Genomic DNA, 19,388 nt, shown 5'->3' with positions numbered 1-19,388 from the left:
ATTTTGTTTGTTGTATGTTTTTGTGTGTTTTGTATTTTTTATAGTTGCATTTAGTGAGCCTAAAAATATGAGCACTTGACGTTCGTGACGTCACATGCCAAACAATGACGTCATTCAATAAATTGTGTCACGCCCGAATGACCGTTCATTTTGGGCCTATTTTCAGGAAGCTTACATAAATTAAAACTGACTTTATGTAAAAAAATAATGAAAAAAATTAGGGGTGTGATAAAGGGTATAATAAAGGGTATGATAAAGGGTGCGCATAAATTATATGCCGTATCACCCTCGACCAATATCATCCCTGGGGCCTAAAGGCCCTTGGGCTGATATTGATGTATCGGGATGATACGACATATGATACGGATTTTGCCATGTATTATTCTCTATTTACTTCCAGACCATCGTGTATTTTTTGTGAACCTTTTTTTTTTAATGTCGAAAAGCATTGTGGATTATTTCTTTTTTATGATTTATAAATTTCAAATGGGGAATGGAGGTATACAGGTTTCAAACACTAAACGTTTAAATAGATCTAAGAAAAAAGTCAAGATTTCAAACTTCCAGAAGTTCTTTAGATTTTTTTGGAATCCTGCACATATGGTTAATTTAACTACGCAAATTAACAACTAGTAAATAACTACAAATAGATTATGATCGGTGATATCATCGTTAAAAATGACGACTTACCATACCACATCCTCTCTAATTTGACATGGAAGAAAAATTTTCATGAGAAAAAAATTAATACCACCTGATGTTTTTTGTTAATTTTATAATAAAGAACAACAAAAGTTACAAATAATTAAGAGCGTTGAATTTGACGTGTGTGGAAAGCAGTCATTCTCGAATGCTTTATATTCCATAAATTTATCCTCCAGAATTAGAAATTAAAGAAACAACAGACATGGCTTCCTCTGCCTCACTCTAAGACTGTACATCGAATTTGACATTAGTGGTCATTTCCGTATCAGAATCTATGCCAAACGAGACGATTTTCAATTTTATCTGTTACGGTTCTCTGTACCATTTATATTTTGTGTGGTTATAAGTTAGTGAACCTTAAACCTGACGGTACGAGCTTTTTTCATTGGATCCAAGGAGGAAGACAGAAGACAATAAAACTAAGATACAAAACCAAAAACCCGCCCCCTGTTGTGTAAAGTAGACAAAATGCGTTGTGTATAGATCGTGTTTATTCTAATGTTTATGCAGTCTTGTTTTCCACTATTTACGGCTATGTACTCAACTCCCGAATGTTTCATGTACATGGGTATATCAAGAACAACTAATTTCGTAAATGATGACTTCTAGGTAACAAATAAGGAAATTTCGTCTTTTCACAAACAGGTGCGTTATGAATTTTCCATCCACAGCAAATGCTCAAAACTGACAGATTTTGACAAACAGTGAATTGTTTGTATTGAAATTTCGCTGTGTTTTATTACGAGCATCGGTAAGAAATTTTGCGGTAGTATGTAAATTGTCCCGCTTCAAGAATTCTCGCTTCTTTTGTGATGGCTTTTCTGAGGCTGTTTAGAATTATATGATCGCTATATATTCACGGGCAATACTTTTTATCGTTTCTACTGGTAGTTTACTAATAATAGAGCATTTGCATTAATCAAGTATTTGCTGGCGTATCCGTATCGACGTATCGTATAACACGTATATGAGGAAAGCATAAATAAAGTCAAGTTGGTCCCGATGAAAATATTATATAATACATTTTATTTTAATTGAGATCGTGGTAAAATCATTATTGTGAACAAATCTGTTCGATACGTATACGTCGAACCGTACATTTATCCTGATACGTGAATAATGCAAATGCTCTAATTATAGGTACTACTAATGCGCCATACATTTCTTGTGTTTGACCCAAACATTCAAGACCTCTTACGTACTTTCTAGGTGGTCTCCATACCTTCTTAGGCTGTTTAAAGCATTTGACGGGGAAGGAAGATCAATTAAAGCTTTCATGTAGGCATGCATAATCTTGTGAGGCGATGCAAAAGGCTCTTTGAGCAAATTAACGGCAGTGGTGTAATTGGCATTTGTCAGTGCGAAACCTTCAATAGTTTGGGCGGCATGACCATGGAGTTGGGCCTTCAAGTAACTAAATTTCTGTATCTCGGTCAAAGTACTGTTGAAATGAATAGTTGATTCATAGGAATCCCAAAAGGTTTGCCATTGTAAAGTTTCCCCATCAAAGTGCGGTAAATCTAGTTAAGGTAATCTGTGGTTTTGACTGCTATTTGATACCGAAGAAAAACTTTGGTTGTACAAATTATTTGAAGACCACCATGGGTATTTTGCATGGAGCAAAAGTTATCAAAATTGGTTGGCTGTACATTAATTTCAGTGTCATTGCTGCGTATAACATTGGCATTGGTAAGCGATGAATTTGTGGGGTAAGATGGCATAAAACTGTTTGCATTTGGATCTAGAGACGTTGATGCGACATTTTGAGAAAGTGAATCAGACTGTGATATTTTTCTTATTTTCCGAAGTTTGGTCTCTAAATTAAACATATACTCACCAGACTCTTGAATTTCCTCTTCTAAATCCTCCTTCTCCGACGTTAAATCTTGTATATTTTCATTCAAATCCACGATCGTCCTCTGTTTCTGTTCAATTGCATCCGAAATTAATTTCACATCGTCTTTGTCTCATCAAATTTCTTGAATAACTTTGTGACTTGTCCTCTGTGTCCTCTACGTACTGTTTTAGTTTTGTTTCCAAATTGTTTTAATCTTTATTCAGTTACCACATTCTGTTATCATTTCTATAAGTATTAGATAGTACGTATATGCTTGTAACCTTTTATTTTCAGATTTACCAGTGCCAGCGATATATGGCACATACATGCATGTATACTGAGATTATGAGTACTTATATACTATATGTTTAGATTCAAATATTATTAACGGTTGCGGCCAAATAATGCCAATGTCTTGCCGGAATTAAACCAGCATCTGGGATAATATAGGTATGCACTGTTTTAAAATACAAATACATATTTGTCGTTTACAAATGCACCTTGTATTATTTCTTCAGTTTAAAATATAAGATATGATAAGAGTTAAAGCGCTTTGTACGAAAGGTGAACAGAGTTATGTTGCTCATTTTTTTTCTAAACTATATTCCAATATTCAGGATGGGGAAATAAATGTTTACTATCAAGTTGATGCTGTTATCTGTGATTAGTTTCACAAATATATTACAACTAAAGTTGATCGTAATTACCAGTATACTCAATTGTTCAATGAATTACTATCAACTTAAGTCGTAATGGTTTTACGCTTAACTGATTACTTTATTTTATTTCTTTTTTTTTTATATTTATTATTATTATCATTATTATTAAATTTAGAGATGTTTTACTGATATCGATCCTCACTTATTACAACAAAACTTACAACTAATGTTATGTACAATGAAGTTTTGTTATCTCTGAATCAAATTATGAGTTTTGAACAGCGGCACACAACGGTTGCCGTAATTTACTAATGGAATATACATTTTCTAATCAATATGAAAAATAAAGAAATACATCACTCCATAAACTGCATGTGTACAACGCGCTTAAATTTCTGGATTAACCTTCATAAGGAACGATCAAAGTCGATTATTTGAAAGTCAAGGATGTAAAGGAAGAGAAGTAGTTGAAGAGCAATATGATTAATATAACATTAAAATAATAGCCGACTTTGCCTGAGGGAGTTAAAACCTTAGTTTCTTAATAATTTCGAAATTTATTTCATGTCAGGACCGAGGTACTGACTACTAAACTGATGATTCCTTCAGATGCTGAGAGATCACTAGCAGCGTTACCTACACTGCAAAAGGGAGAACCATAATATATAATTTGCATTAGTCCAAACTCAGAATCCATGAATATCACCCGTGTTTCACTAGGGATATCATGGACTACAGAATTCTGTATTAATTTCATATTTTTAATATCAGGTAGAGTGTATTGAAGGGATAATAAAAAGTAAGATGACAAAAATAACGATCCTCAAAAGCCAATAATAGCGGAAAGTCTCTTATCAAATGGCAAAATCAAAAACTCAAAAAACATTAAACAAATGGCAAACAATTGTCATATTCCTGACTTGGTAGGGACATTCCTTCATGTAGAAAATGGAAGATTGATTAAATGCAACAGTAGTATACCACTGTTCGAAAGTCATAAATCGATTGAGAGAAAACAAATCCAGGTTACAAGCTAAAACTGAGGGAAACACATCAACTTTAAGAGGAAAACAACACAACAACAGAAACACTGAAGTGCACCAAAAAAAACCCAACGAAAATGCAACACACACTGAAATTAACTATAAGATATCAGTTGCAATTTTCCTGACTTGATACAGGACATTTTAGGACAAAATAGTGGGTTAAAACTGGCATTGTGGCTAGCCACAACTAGCGCTTTTATGGCAATGTAAAAAATAACAGTAAACTGACATCATGACATATAAACCTGGTAAATTACTGGCTAAACCTCTCACTTGTATGACAGTCGCATCATATTGAAAACAATGTGTGAACAAAACAACCCAATATAATACTAGTAAGTAAAAAAAAAATAGGGGTACATCAGTCAAAATTTTGCTTAATACTAATCTCTATTAAAACAAACAAATGGGATTGTAGAAATGTTGGCAAAACAATGCATAAAAACTTCTTGTATAAACCAACATGCAAAATACTGAGAAACCACTCCCTCTGAGGTGGTTAATTTTTGTCAAGTAATTCAAATTCTGCAAACGACATCAAAGAAGTTACTGTAGTTAACATTTGTATATGATTTGTGGTTTGCCATATCCCCCCCCCCCCCCCCCCCGAACATATTCAGCTTCTAGGCAAACTGTTTACAATGTCCATATTCAAAATCGAAAGTGTCAGCTCCCTCCCAATTTTTTCAATTGAGTTTATAGTCTAAACATAAGCTCATTCAAGTAAAAAGTAAAATCACAAAAATACTGAACTCCGAGGAAATTCAAAACGAGAAGTCCCTTACTTAATGGCAAAATCAAATGGTAAACACATCAAACGAATGGACAACAACTGACTTGGTACAGGCATCTTTATGTATGGTGATGACTATTCTTTTCTGTCTGTTTTTATTCCGAGATGAATACTGTTATCCTGTATACAATGTTTTGTACTATTTGATCATGTAATTGTGTGACGAATAGCTATATCTATAACCAACCAATCTATCTAAATTATGTTTGCATTTTTTTATAATTCTGTTATATTAAGGGGATTGAGTGAGAAGCCCAATCAGACATAAATGGTTAACCAACTAATAAATCTTACAAAAACGCAAATAGTATGTTTTCGTATATACATATCGTATAATCGGACATAGTTTTAAATAAAATTTCCAAATAATTTGGGCCGTGCCACTTTTCTACTTCCTACAGTCCTTATGGTTTGAAGCAATGAATGTGTTTTTTTTTTTATAGATGCTTCTTGTGGGTTTTTTAAAATGTTTGTTTGTTTTGAGATTGCAACAAAGTGATGACTGCTATGACTTTATTTTGACTATTTTACCGATTATGTCTCTTTGGTTCACGCATCGTCGTAAAAATAAAGAAATTTAATCCGAATGTCATAAGTGAGAGGGTTAGCGGTATAAAACCAGGTCCAATCCACCATTTTCTACATTTAAAAATGCCTGTACCAAATCAGAAATATAACAGTTGTTGTCCATTCGTTTGATGCGTTTTATCATATGATTTACCCATTTGATTAGGGACTTTTCCTTTTAAATTTTATATCGGAGTTCAGTATTTTTGTGATTTTACTTATAACTTGAATGAGCTTATGTTACTAAAAAAGTAAGACTTGAATCACAATTGAAATAATTTTGAGGGGTTGACATTTTCGATTTTGAATATGGACAGTGGAAACAGTTTGCCTAGAAGCTGTTTATGTGAACTTCGAGAAACAATCTTCAGAACAACAAATCATTCACACATATTAACTCCAGGAACTGCTTTGACGTCAGAATTTGAATAACTTGACACAAATAAACCACCTCAGAAGAAATGCTTTTTCTGTCTTTCGCTTATTGGTTTGTACAATAACTTTTCTTAAATTCAACAATACTGTTTCGTGGAATTTAAGAATTTGAAGATATTCTGCTTTGTAGTTCATCGACAAAATATGTTCAGATGTGTGTTTCTATCATACTTATATACCAGATTGCACAGCTTTGAATATGAGTACTCCATTAACTTATTATTTCACAAAGCGTTTTTCGATGGAATGAAACCGATTGAACGAATTGCTTCAAATTACACATACGTAATAACTTTAAAGTTAATCTATACTACCTTAATCTATTTCTGTTTCTTCAAAAACTGTATAAGACCATATATTCAATATTTAAATTTGAATTAGTGACACATGAGTAGTTTTATTTAAGAACAGCCTTTCACTGATTTAAGGGATTAAGGTATGTATAAAAAGAATCATGCACATTCCTTGTCATATCAATTCCTATATAAAATGTATAAACTTTGTAAATCACTGAAACTTTAGTTAGATAAAGAAATAATGCATTGGCCAAAAAAACAGGATTCACGTTTGCTCTGATATGGTATTGAATTTCAACTTTAACATAAATGACCAAAAAGGACATGAATATCAATTATATGGTCGTTTTTATAAATTTATTATTTACAAAATATGAAAAAGAAGATGTGGTATGATTGCCAATGAGACAAATGTCCGCAAGAGACCAAAATGACACAGACATTAAAAACCATATGTCACCGCATTAATCATTCGAAATACTACGAACTTTCTTATCCCAGGTATTGATTACCTTAGCTGTATTTGTTAGAACGTTTTAGAATTTTTGGTCCTCAATGCTTTTTAAATTTTTTACTTGTTTTGCATTCACATTATTTTGATCTGGGCGTCACTGATGAGTCTTATGTAGACGAAATACGCGTCTAGCGTATCACATTACAAACATGGTACCTTTGATAACTATTATCATTAAGTTTTAAATGGACATATGTCTCTAGTCGTATTTACAAGTCAAAAACCCTTCACAGAAGTACAGTTGATGGTCAAAAACTCGAATATATTGTTGATATTTTGTCAAAAATCAAATATTTTGTGCATTTATTTCTAATCCCACTTTTAGTAAAGATTTGCCGAAAACTACGATTTAATAGTTTCTGTTAACAATATGCTTGACAATTTTATTATTTTTAAATAGTTCATGGTATCGGTTATGGGTTTTCACAAAAAATATTCTGATCCCCAATTTGATGAGAGAAAAAAAAGAATTCTGGTCAAGCAGTTGATAACAAGAAATATTCTGAATGCAAATTACCTGATACCTAATAGTGTTAAATTTGAAAAAAATAAATAATTGTATTGATAACGATGAGTAAAAATCTGTTCCCATGTCAAAACGAAATTCCAAATAAGAAATGTTTACATAACGAAAGGGTTAGGGGCAGGAGGATTTTTCCTAGGAGGACAAGATTGAGTATACATTTACATTTGCAGTATTGTCGCACGAAAAATTAATAAGCATTTCTAATACCCCTCATCCCCCCCCCCCCCCCAATAAAAATCACATGGTGGTCCTCAAATTTCTGATTTGTATTTAATCGCCCTTCAAAATCTTAGTTTACGATAATCATGAAACTACCTACTCTTAAACCATTTTTTTATACCTAGCTAAACTTCTCAATTGTATGAAGTCAAATCGTATTCCATTAATGACATCAATGTTTGAATAAAACAAAAATTTTGATACAAGGGTTCGTGTACCCCTATTTGTTAATTTTTTTTCACGCATCATTGTCAATATCATGAAAATTGATGCAACTGTCGTACAAGTGAGAGGTTTAGCGCTATAAAACCAGGTTTAAACCACCATTTTCTACATTTGAAAATGCCTGTACCAAGTCAGGAATATGACAGTTGTTGTCCATTCGTTTTATGTGTTTTGTCATTTGATTTTTCCATGTGATTAGGGACTTTTCCTCGGAGTTCAGTATTTTTGTGATTTTACTTTTTACATTCAATATTAGGGTATAATTTAATCACTGAAATCAATGCTGAGGCTTTTTTTTTTTACGAAACGTAAAAAAAAATCCTGGTATCTATGATGAGTTTATTTCTGTGAAAAGAGTTTTATGTTTTCGTTATTACGTAGAAATGATAAATGTTCTTTCAGAACTTTTACAAGTAGTTGAATATTGCTAAAAGTAAGGAGGCTATCTAAAACACAAATAGCGTATTGAGTTAAAGCATGCTTAACTTAACCATTGTCCAAGATTAAGGGATGATTTGCAACTTCAATCGAGTTTAACCCCGCCATATTCTGTGTGTGACTGTGCTGCATCAGTAGTAATTCAGTGGTTTGCTGTTTAACATATTTATTTTTCTTTTATTCTTTTGTGCAAACATTATGTCGTTAGTTTTTCTCGGTTGAATTGTTTCGATGGTAATTTTTGTATTTTTGTCTTTTGTTTTTGCTAATGTGCTATGTCGATATTACAATTGGTATGTCTTTGTGACATATTTGTTTGTTTTGTAGTGATTAAGATTCAAGTTATTACACACTGTTGACTTTTGTACTTCTATTTTGACATTTTTACCTATTATGTTTATAGGAATCATATGTCAACATGATTCTAAATGACATAAATGTAAGCAACTATCGGTCACTGTTCGGCTTATAGCATTGTTCGAAACTTAAATGTATACCGGAATTAAGTCTGATATATTTACTTTACCCACCAAGCGGAAAACATTCCAAAGCTAAAAATGTAACGTTTAAGAAAAGCGCTTCAGACGCATTAAATTTATAACATGTTGTTTTCGTTTTGAACAGCACGGAGTCAATACCACTGCTGGTTGACTATCTGTTTTCGTTGGTATCAGCAGCTCGCTAATCAGCATTTCGGTACTTGTATAATTTATAACAAACAATCTTAAATTGCTTGTTTATAAATTTTGAAATTATACATAAACTTTGGTTCATCTCTCTCACGCAAAGTTGGCCTTATTTGGATTTGGTTATATCATTTTTGTCCTATTTGATTGATAGCCATACAAAGTTTGAGATCCTTATACATCATTGGCTTTTAAATATTCGGTTTTGAGCAGCATTCCTGATAAAGGTATCCAGTAAAGCGCTTCGGACGCATGCAGTGTTGTTTTCATTTTTATTATACACAACTTTTTGAATTTTCAAAAGTATTATTATTTCATATTAACTAAATTATGTACAGACAGTATTGATGTCCACTCAGTCGTTGCAACTTATTTAATAAGAGTATAGGCAACTATTCTACGCTTAATATATACACAGTACTACCAAAAACAACCAACTTCAGTTTGGTGTAAAAGCAAATGGTAAGCCGATGTTAAAATATTTAGAACTCACCATCAGCAAAACTGTTTACGTTATTTAAGAAACCCAATATTTCATAGATAACTAAATATAATTTTTATGACTTCTGTGTGTACCCCAAAACAATTGTTTCGCAAATATAGCTTAGATATTTCACTTACCGCTTACTATTACTGAAGGTATTATAGAGGTTTGTTAAGTGGTTCACTAAACAAGAGCATTGTCCAGCTATTATAATTAAATAGACTGAAATCAGTACTAAAAACGATTGCAAATCATTCATCATCAGTAAAAGGAGATAAACTAACCTTTCTTTAATTCTATGATTTGCTGCGCAGTACATATTTAAAAAGTCCTGGTATCATACTTAATGTGATTGTTTCTGATGAAGAAAACATTATGCTTACTTGTTTATGTATGATTGAACCTTTAAATCGCCAATACCAGTAGTAAAAGATTTATTTTGTGTGCTAATCAATTTCAACACTGAGGAAAGTATCTAGATTTGGATCAGTTTGTTAATAAACTGATGCAGTTACTAAATTAAATTATATAAGTGTCTAAGAATGTAACTTTAACACACTCAAAAGGGTTATAAAATTAGTTGTTTTATTTTGTTATATATATATTGGGTTGATGTTTAGATGAGTTGTATATATATATATATATATATATCCTTTACTATAGATAATTGAGCTGATCTGTAACAATAACATCTGCATGCCTTATATATCATGTACTGTAGTACGCCGCTAGATTAAAACTGACGTGGAAAGGTAACACATGCCCACCGACAGCTCTTTTTTTGAGAGCCCAGGTGGTCGTGTGGTCTAGTGGGACGGCTGCAGTGCAGGCGATTTGGTGTCACGATATCACAGTAGCATGGGTTCGAATCCCGGCGAGGGAAGAACCAAAAATTTGCGAAAGCAAATTTACAGATCTAACATTGTTGGGTTGATGTTTAGACGAGTTGTATATACATTATGTACACAGCCATGTATCACCATCATTGATGGCGATCCGATGGATACATCTGTTGTAGGGTTGTCACTGACTCAGACGTATATATATATATATACATATATCCGTCCAGCTTCTGATAAGCATTTGCCAATCCCATGCCTATTGCAGGATACTAGTATTTCAATTTTGTCGGTATTTAACTCGAACGAATGAACGCATCGTACAGACTTGCACTTTTGATAAAATAATGTATGGTTATATAAGACTGCTGCTGTTGAATGATCTGTCATTATAAAGATTTAACAAATGCTGATTCTTCTACAACCAAATGTATTATAGTGCGATCATGTTTGCTCCTATTATTCTTTGATACATAACCCAGTTGAATTTTCTTTAGAGAAAATTTTACACAAAAACGAGGTTTATATTAATCCTTTAATCTATTTTGCGTCCAATCGTCACGTCAATTTTGAAAAGCAATGATGATGCCTTTGATTTTTCAAAACTCCATTATAGTTTTCTACACAAACAGCTTTAAGTTTAGATGTGGACACTGACGTCTTGAAACATTTAATTCGTGAAAGTAGTATTTAAACAGAAAAGGCCATATTATCATCCAGTTTTTGTTTGAATTTAGATTTGTTTTAGTGTTTTGTGAAATTGTTTGTCCTTTCAACGTCTTTTGTTTTCCCCATGTGGTTGTCAGCTTATCTTCAATTCATGGAAATAATGTCACTTTATTAGCGTTCATTCTATTTTTACTCTCAATTATCTGCTTTCAATTGATAAGAGAGAAATATACAATAAAAGAATCAGAACGTATTTTTTTGAAAACTGAGACCGAGAACCAAATCGGGTGATGATGGATATTCTGAACCGTAATACTATCCGGTTTAATTAATTAGTGTAAACATTCTGAATTTGGTCCATCTGACTTGGTTTATAAAGCACGACTACTTTCCTTCTGCAAGATATTTTGTTGAGTTAGTATTGTAGTAATTCAAGTGCTGATTCAAATAAATCCAAACACTAACATACCAGTTGTTTGATAGGATAAATAACTCTATAAAAAATGTATAAACAAATCGAATTATCAAATAAACTGATTACTTACACAAATCACATGGAAATGGAAGGTAAAAAACTGACTTGTTTGAAATCATGCTAATTGTTGCTTATCTGTGGGAAGGGTGGTATCATATCTGCTTTATTCACAATAATTGTGTGTTTTGTTATAGAATTTTGATTACGAAAATAATTAGTTTAAACAGTTAATTTGCAAATTAACCTCAAGATGTAACATATACTCTGGTTTATGTATGGAAATAACATGTATCTATGATGTTAGCATGCTCCGTTGAAAATGAGTTAACAGCTATAAGCAGAAACAGTTGCAACATATGGGTAAAAACTTAAATTATATTTTCAAAAAAACATTGCTCAATAGTTACTGTTTAAGAAATAATTCATGGAAGCCATAGATTGTTGGAAATTTACACATGGCCTGGGTCGTTATATTTGAATTTTTATCTGAGCGTTATCGAGGGATAAAATTAACAAATATCACGGCCAAGGTCATATGCAAATTTCCAACAATCTATGGCTTCCATGAATTATTTCGATTCTAATAGGACAAATACGATTATTAAAATACTGATGCGAAGGTTGGTTTGGTGTGTGTGTGGTTTATCTTTTTTATTCCCTGTTAGATACAGCTCAAATATCTTAATAAATCCGTAGCCTGCATGGGTTATTTCTTGAAAAACCGCTATAAGAAAAAAACTTTAATTCTTTTATTCTCAAACCCAACATTTGCCATTTTTCATTTACATAATTGTATCGAAAGCTTCCGATAAATCCAAAGTTGACATTTCGTAACTAAGGAGCCGCCATGTTGACTTGTTGAAATTACTAAATATGCAAATAATGCAATAGAATACAAAACAAAACAAAACATACCTAAAAAAAATCAGTTTTAATAAGATATCATACGAATTTCGATGGTTCACATAACAGAAAACTTTCAACTTTAACGGTTTCATTTGTATGACGTCATGTTTTGAAATCAGACTTAAATGCACACAAAAAATAATAGACTTTCGCGGAATTTTATTTTATTTTTACTTTGTTGATTTCTCCGAGCTCTAATGCATTACTGCTTTTTGTTATGCATCCGAATAAGAATAACATTTTTTTTAATTGCACTTTTTAAATCAATACAATCTGCAAAGGGTCTGCAAATAGGTTTCAATACATGTAGATTTTTACGTGGGAAGTATATTGTAACAGCCATTATTATGCATATCTCTGAGTGTGCGCTTAGTATAAATATATCGAGAATTTTATCACAGTGTTGTTTACAAAGCGAAAGAAGCTCGTCATATTAGAATTTCCAGTTATACTTTATTTCAATAAAATTGATGTAATACAATATTATAGAAAACAAAAATTTTGCCAGTTAAAGTTATCTAGAAAATTTGCATTTCTGAAAACCGTAGTACAAAAATAACCACAGATATAAGCCGGAAGTCTTGAACCATGTTTAAACATGCCTTTGTTGTGATGTTTTTGAATAAATACTTTATCATGCATATGTCAAAGTTATTCAGTTATTGTCCATAATTCATAATTTTCCCTGGTGTATCTTCGGATGGCAGTCTTAACATAATAGAATAGAAGCAACATATGATTATTTTCAAAAGAACTATATTGTCTCGTAGGCGACATTGTGTTAATCGTGGTGATGCGTATATATATATATGAAGACGGCGCAAAAGCAAACAATCAGAAATCTGCAGGAGTCTGACAGGTATGTATCTTTCATTTTTGTTACTTCCGTAAAGGATGAGAATTAAAAAAAAAAAGTAAAATTTTTCGAAATATATGATTATATATACATATTTATAAATATCTACATAAATTTATATGAACATATTACACATTTTTACTAGAGTTTATCAATTTAAAAAAATAATTTCATACGTTACTAGTTCCCACTAACATTATTTCAATCCCTGGTATTAACTTTTGGCATCGCTTTCTAATTCTCTATTTTGTGTTGTCATATACAGCATTTTGTTTAATTTTCTGACAAAATTGTGATTTCCGTTTCTCATTCAAACAAAAACGGAAACTGTAATGCTACTTGAATTAACTTTGGTATGATGCCTTTTGTAAACTTGAATCTTGCCAAATCCATTGTTTTATCATATAAAACGGTATTTTGTATTGTTCTATTTTGTCAATAAACTTATTGTTATAATAATCGCTTTTTTATTTTGCTTTCATTTTTGTTTTTAGTTTTAACAAATGATATTCATTTATTACATCATAAACATCATTTTATGATCTTCATACCACCATATTTCTTATATCCTAATTATTCTTGGCTGAAAACTTATAGAAAATAAATGCTCGTAAAGTTTTTATTTGAATTCGGATGTTAACATATGTCTTTGGTAATTTTTTGTTTGTAAAATTGTTTGTCGAAAAAATATCTTCATGTTTCAATTAAAAAAATAATTTTGGACAGTTTACGTTCAATATCTGTTCAGAAGTTCAGAATATGACTATGGTTACAACTTGTTTCGTTTGTTGATGAATTCTAACGTTTGATTTAGGCAGTTTTTGTGGAATTACCATTTTTTTTATATACCTTTGAGTTCAGTATTTTTGTAATAAAATTCTAGTACAGAAAATACTTTTCTGTACAAATAGTAATGCTGAACCAAAAGTAAAAACGTCAATTGAATTTGTTTACTGAAGATGTACTGTGATATTCTTGGGTGCGTTTCGTATATTGATGGGTGTACTAAAAGCCAAGATTGAACTGTTAAAAGGAAGAACTTGTTTAATACTTCCAAAAAATTTCATACTCTTGAAAATACTGTTATTTTGACATGGTGATAACCTGTATCTGCCTGTTTGTGAAATTGTATACAAATTAAAATTCAAGGCGTTTTCTATTAATCAATAGAGCATTCTAATGCAATTAGTTTATAACGATAATTTTCATTCGATTTTGATAAATATTTTGAGGGTTAGATTCCACGTTCTACCAGTCCGTAACTAAGAAAGCCACCATTTTGAATTCCGATTTTTTTGGGATATGTAATTTCTCAAAAAATTAACAAGATATTCACATTTTGAGCCTCAAAATCTTCTTTTTGTCTATATTGAAACCACTCTAAAGCGTACGAAAAGTAAACATACGTATAGTATTCATGTTTGAAATCCAGAGTAAACACATGACGTCACATTGTTAAGATGCTAAAGACAATGCAACAGTTTCGCGGACTTTTTCATTTATGTCATTTTTAAGCCAAAATTTTTATTAAATGACATTTATTTTAATATGTGGCATTAGAATTAGAAACCAAAGTATCATTTCAAACAAAAGAAGATTAAAACAACAATCAAGCAAATATACATAAACATATATACGTACACTATCAACTCATATATATATACACAATTTTTTTTTTATTGAACATCAGAACCTACAGTTTGAAAAAAGTATCATACGTGAATAATGCAAATTATGAGATAACTGTATTGTATTTTAAGCTTGGTCTTCAAAAACTTGATTCTACTGTCGCAAATATCCGTTAACCTAGCGACGCGGAGCGGACTCAATTTGCGACAACAAAATCTACGTTTTACGAAGGCCAAGCTTAAAATACAATACAGTTATCTCATAATTTGCATTATTCACGTATCTGCTGTATCCGTGCACGACGATTAGTTTTTAACCTTATGAAATATGCAAATGAAATGTACATAATTCATTAAGTGGAAACAGGAACAGCCGAATATGATTACGGTATTGCCGTACGCTTCGCTATTTAAAAAAATAAAGTATGTGTCCTATAAGAATCGAAATAATTCCTAGAAGAAACTATTTTTAAAATTTTGAAATCAAGATATTTGGAAATATTTGTTAAAATATATATATATAATATATAACATTAACTATTTTTTGTCAGTATTTTTGGTGTATGAAAACTTAATATACTTATCCATATTTATTCTAAAATTGATTTGGGGTTGTCAACAAAATGACATAATAATCACAGTTTCCAAAAAATATTTCTCTCCAGTAAATAAATAAAAATTGTTATATTTTCAATAATATCCATCTCAGTAAATTTTCGTTTTCAATATAAATAAAGGCAACAGTAATACCAGTGTTCAAAAGTCATAAATCAATTCAGAGAAAACAAGTCTTGGTTACAAGCTAAAACTGGGAGAAACACATCAATTATGATAGGAAAACAAAGGAACAACCTAGTAAAGGTAAACTTTCTGATAGAGTTTTCATTGCTTTTATATAAGTAAAAAGTAAAATCACAAAAATACTGAACTCAGAGGAAACTCAATTAAAGGCTATTATTCTCCAACTTAATTAATTAAATGTTTGTTTAAGAATTAGACATTTTGATTTAAATGTAAGCTGTTGAAAATAATTCTGACACAGTGATTTTACACGGATGGTAACAAGCATTTATATCATTGAAAGATTTGCAAGACCGATTTAGTCATTGAGATATTTCAGAAAGAATTTGATCATAAATTTTATTATCCGTGTTTGCTCATCTTGTCCAAAGGTCCAAGTAAGCTTTTCTATTGTATTGCAAAATATTATTCACAGTGATTGAAACGTGTATGTAAAAACAGGTATCTTTTTTAAATATTAAAAACATCCAAGATGTTATAGACTATTCATAATTGTCCTTTTTAAGTATTTAACTTGTTAGAAAGATAATTTATGAATTGTTCTTTAAAGCTTTCAGAAATACTTATTGAGTTGGATACATACTTGATATACAGACGTTTTTTTCTGTTAAATTTTTAGCACGTAGAATAAGACAGGATAATTAATTTAAGGGTTACCAAATTAAACTAGATAATAAAACCCATACTGTATTGAAGACACATAAGTGGCCTTCGGCTGTTGTCTGCTTTTTGGTCGGGTTGTTATATCTTTGACATATTCCCCATTTCCATTCTCAACTTGATATAATGTTAAGCAAACATACAGATGACACCACTCTATTTTGAAATTCAAAACAGGAAGTTTTATTGAGTTTTAAAATTATCGAAATTTTCGGATCCTTCGGATCCTTCCCGTCGAAATAAAACAGAGGGGATATGGCTCAGCAATGTAAAATCCTGTAACAAAAAAGGTCAAAACATTTAGTGGACACAAGAAGCGATAAAAGTATAGGAAGTATATTTTGACTCAATAAATAAAACGAGTGTAAAAAATGTACTTACGACAATACGAAAAATATGAAAACATAATTAAAGACTAGAATAATACAAAACTAATTTTGCGCGTAAGGTGAATAAAGGCAACACTAGTATACCGTGTTCAAATGTCATATATCGATTGAGTGAGAAAATAAATCCAGGTTACAAACTTAAAACGAGAGAAACAAAGAAACTATAAGAGAAAAACAAAGGAACAACAAGAGAACGCAACAAAAGCAAACGCTCCAATACATAGAAACGTCAAATAATAAATCTTACCAATTACCACTAATGTTGCAACAGTAACCGAAATTGATAGAGAAAACCTAGCAAAAGTCAAAAAGAGAATATCTTTACGTTTTTTTTTTTATTGAGTTAAGCCTTCCAATTGATATTTTATAGTGTGTCTTTTTATGTTGTGATGTTATACTATTGTTTTAAAAAGGGAGAAGGTTAGGTACTATGTAAACGTTCAATCCCGATGCTAATATTTGCACCTTGTCTAAGTCAGGAATCTGATGTAGAGAAGTTGTTGTTTGTTTATGTAGTTCATACGTGTTTCTCGTTTTATACAGATTAGACCGTTGGTTTTTCCCGTTTGAATGGTTTTACACTAGGCTGGTCCTCTCCCTTGCAACATACGGGTATCACAAAGCCAAACAGATAAAGGACAGAGAACCAGTCTAGGTTTTACACTAGTAATTTTTGGAGCCCCTTATAGCTTGCTGTTCGGTGTGAGCCTAGTCTCCGTGTTTAATACCGTGCAATTTTGTAAAAAAAAGTTGCTATGAAATTTTTGAAGCAGATATTCTTCGTCGTTAATTGTTAAGTTCGGGTTCAACCTTAAGCTGTGATAAGTGACAATAAGGAAAAATATAAATCTCTACACGAATGACTATACAATTATTCAGGCCTTACTAAACATTGTGGACCAGGGGTTGAAGTCATAAAACTTTGCTCAGTGCTTGGAGCACACAAACCATGCTTGAAACACAAAATCCAGTATTTTGATTGGTTGATTTGTGAGTCTGAGTACAAAAATCGTGCTCGAAAGTTTTATGACCGCAAGGCCAAAAGTAGTATTTTTAAAACTTAATAAAATGGAAATAAAATGTTTCTGAAAATTTGAATTCCATTTTTTTTTAGGTTTTATCCTTTTTCTGCATTAACTACATTTTGTCATGTTTCCTCCAAATCTTAAATAAAAAAATATATGTCACCGTGATGGATTCCAAGATAAACGCGATTTATCCTTAAAAATTGAGTTCCCCCTTTGTAACCTCAACATTGGTGCTAAAGTGCACGACGTCGCTGGCAGACAATTTCGACGTTATCTCTTCAAATTAGGGGCGACATTTTTCATATGTAAAATTATTGCTGATCATATAAACAGTAAAGAGCTAATAACAATATTAGATTGATCAAAAGAATTAAAGAAATAATTACCAATAATTTTACTGAAAAATAACCATATCATGGATAAATATAACTCTAATTTTTTTTAGCTATCATATAGACAAGTTAAACAGCAAATTATTTGGGGAAATATATGTATCAATTTAAATGGAAAATGTCATTTTCAAAAACTGGATAAACAATAAAATCTTATTCGGAACTGACAAAATTGATAATGAAGAAAAATATAATCAAAATTAGATTTTAGATAAAATTTCTTGCCATGCTAATTTGTTAAAAAAATTCTGACGTCAGAAACTCAAATCAATGAATGTGTTCGTAGAAAGTAGATGTTTTTGTGTTCTGTTAAATTGTTCCTTTTAAAATTGTTATACGATGATGACTTATGTACCCATATTTTGACTATTTGATTTATTGTGGTTGTTTATTTAACGCATCAATGTAAATATAACGGAATTTTATAAGACTGTCATTAAAATGAGAGGGTTAGCGCTATAGAACCAGGTTTAATCCACCATTTTCTACATTTGAAAATGCCTGTAACAAGTCAGGAATATGACAGTTCTTGTCCATTCTTTTTTGATGCGTTTTTTTTTATTTGATTTTGCCATGTGATTATGGATTTTCCGAATTGATTTTCCTATAAGTTCAGTATTTTTGTGATTATACTTTTTACCTCCTTAATATATATTACGAGGAACCAATAGGATTTCAAAAATTGGACAAAATGCCTAATTTAGAAAACAGCACAAGTGAAAGAGAACAAATAATGTTCTTTATCTTTTATTAATATTTTGGTGACATGAATATTAATAATGTGGTCATTTTTTAAAAGATTTCCTGTTTACAAAACTTTAAACTTTTCGAAAACCTAAGGATTTTCTTTTCCCAGGCATAGATTAGCTTAGCCGTATTTAGAACACCTTTTTGGAATTTTGGATCCTGAATGCATTTCAACTTTGTACTTGTTTGGGTTTATAAATATTTTGATAAGAGCGTCACTGATGAGTCTTATGTAGACGAAATGCGCGTCTGGCGTACTAAATTATAATTCTAGTACCTTTGATAACTATTGATATGACCGTCGCTAATGAGTCTTAATATTAGAGGATGAGAGTCGGTAATGAGTTTTAATATTAGAGGTTTCCCGATTTGCTACTATCATGTACGGTTGGTACGTAAAGCAACCGTTAGTGCTGGTTTGAAGGTTTTATTTTAAGCATGAAATTATTTTATTCATCATGACAAAATCAAAATAATTGAAATGCGTATCTCCAAAAAACTAGCTTAACGATTTATTTGATAACGATTTCAACGTTTCAAGAACTCTTTGTTTATGATTATTTATGGG

The 19,388-nt window shown here is 31.3% G+C and overlaps 1 protein-coding gene across 1 annotated transcript in view; it reads left to right on the top strand.

The window, feature by feature from the left end:
• The first annotated feature begins 13,080 nt into the window (after nucleotides 1–13,080).
• The window catches only part of LOC134725275 (uncharacterized), a 71,451-nt gene continuing 65,143 nt past the window's right edge, over nucleotides 13,081–19,388 (top strand). Inside the window, exon 1 of the mRNA XM_063588952.1 lies at nucleotides 13,081–13,178. The gene's annotated coding sequence lies outside the window, so the exon portion shown is untranslated. The remainder of the gene's footprint in view (nucleotides 13,179–19,388) is intronic.

This window comes from Mytilus trossulus, chromosome 7 (assembly GCF_036588685.1).
Source record: "Mytilus trossulus isolate FHL-02 chromosome 7, PNRI_Mtr1.1.1.hap1, whole genome shotgun sequence".
In the NCBI taxonomy this organism is placed as follows: domain Eukaryota; kingdom Metazoa; phylum Mollusca; class Bivalvia; order Mytilida; family Mytilidae; genus Mytilus; species Mytilus trossulus.
This window is presented reverse-complemented; position numbering and strand designations above follow the sequence as displayed.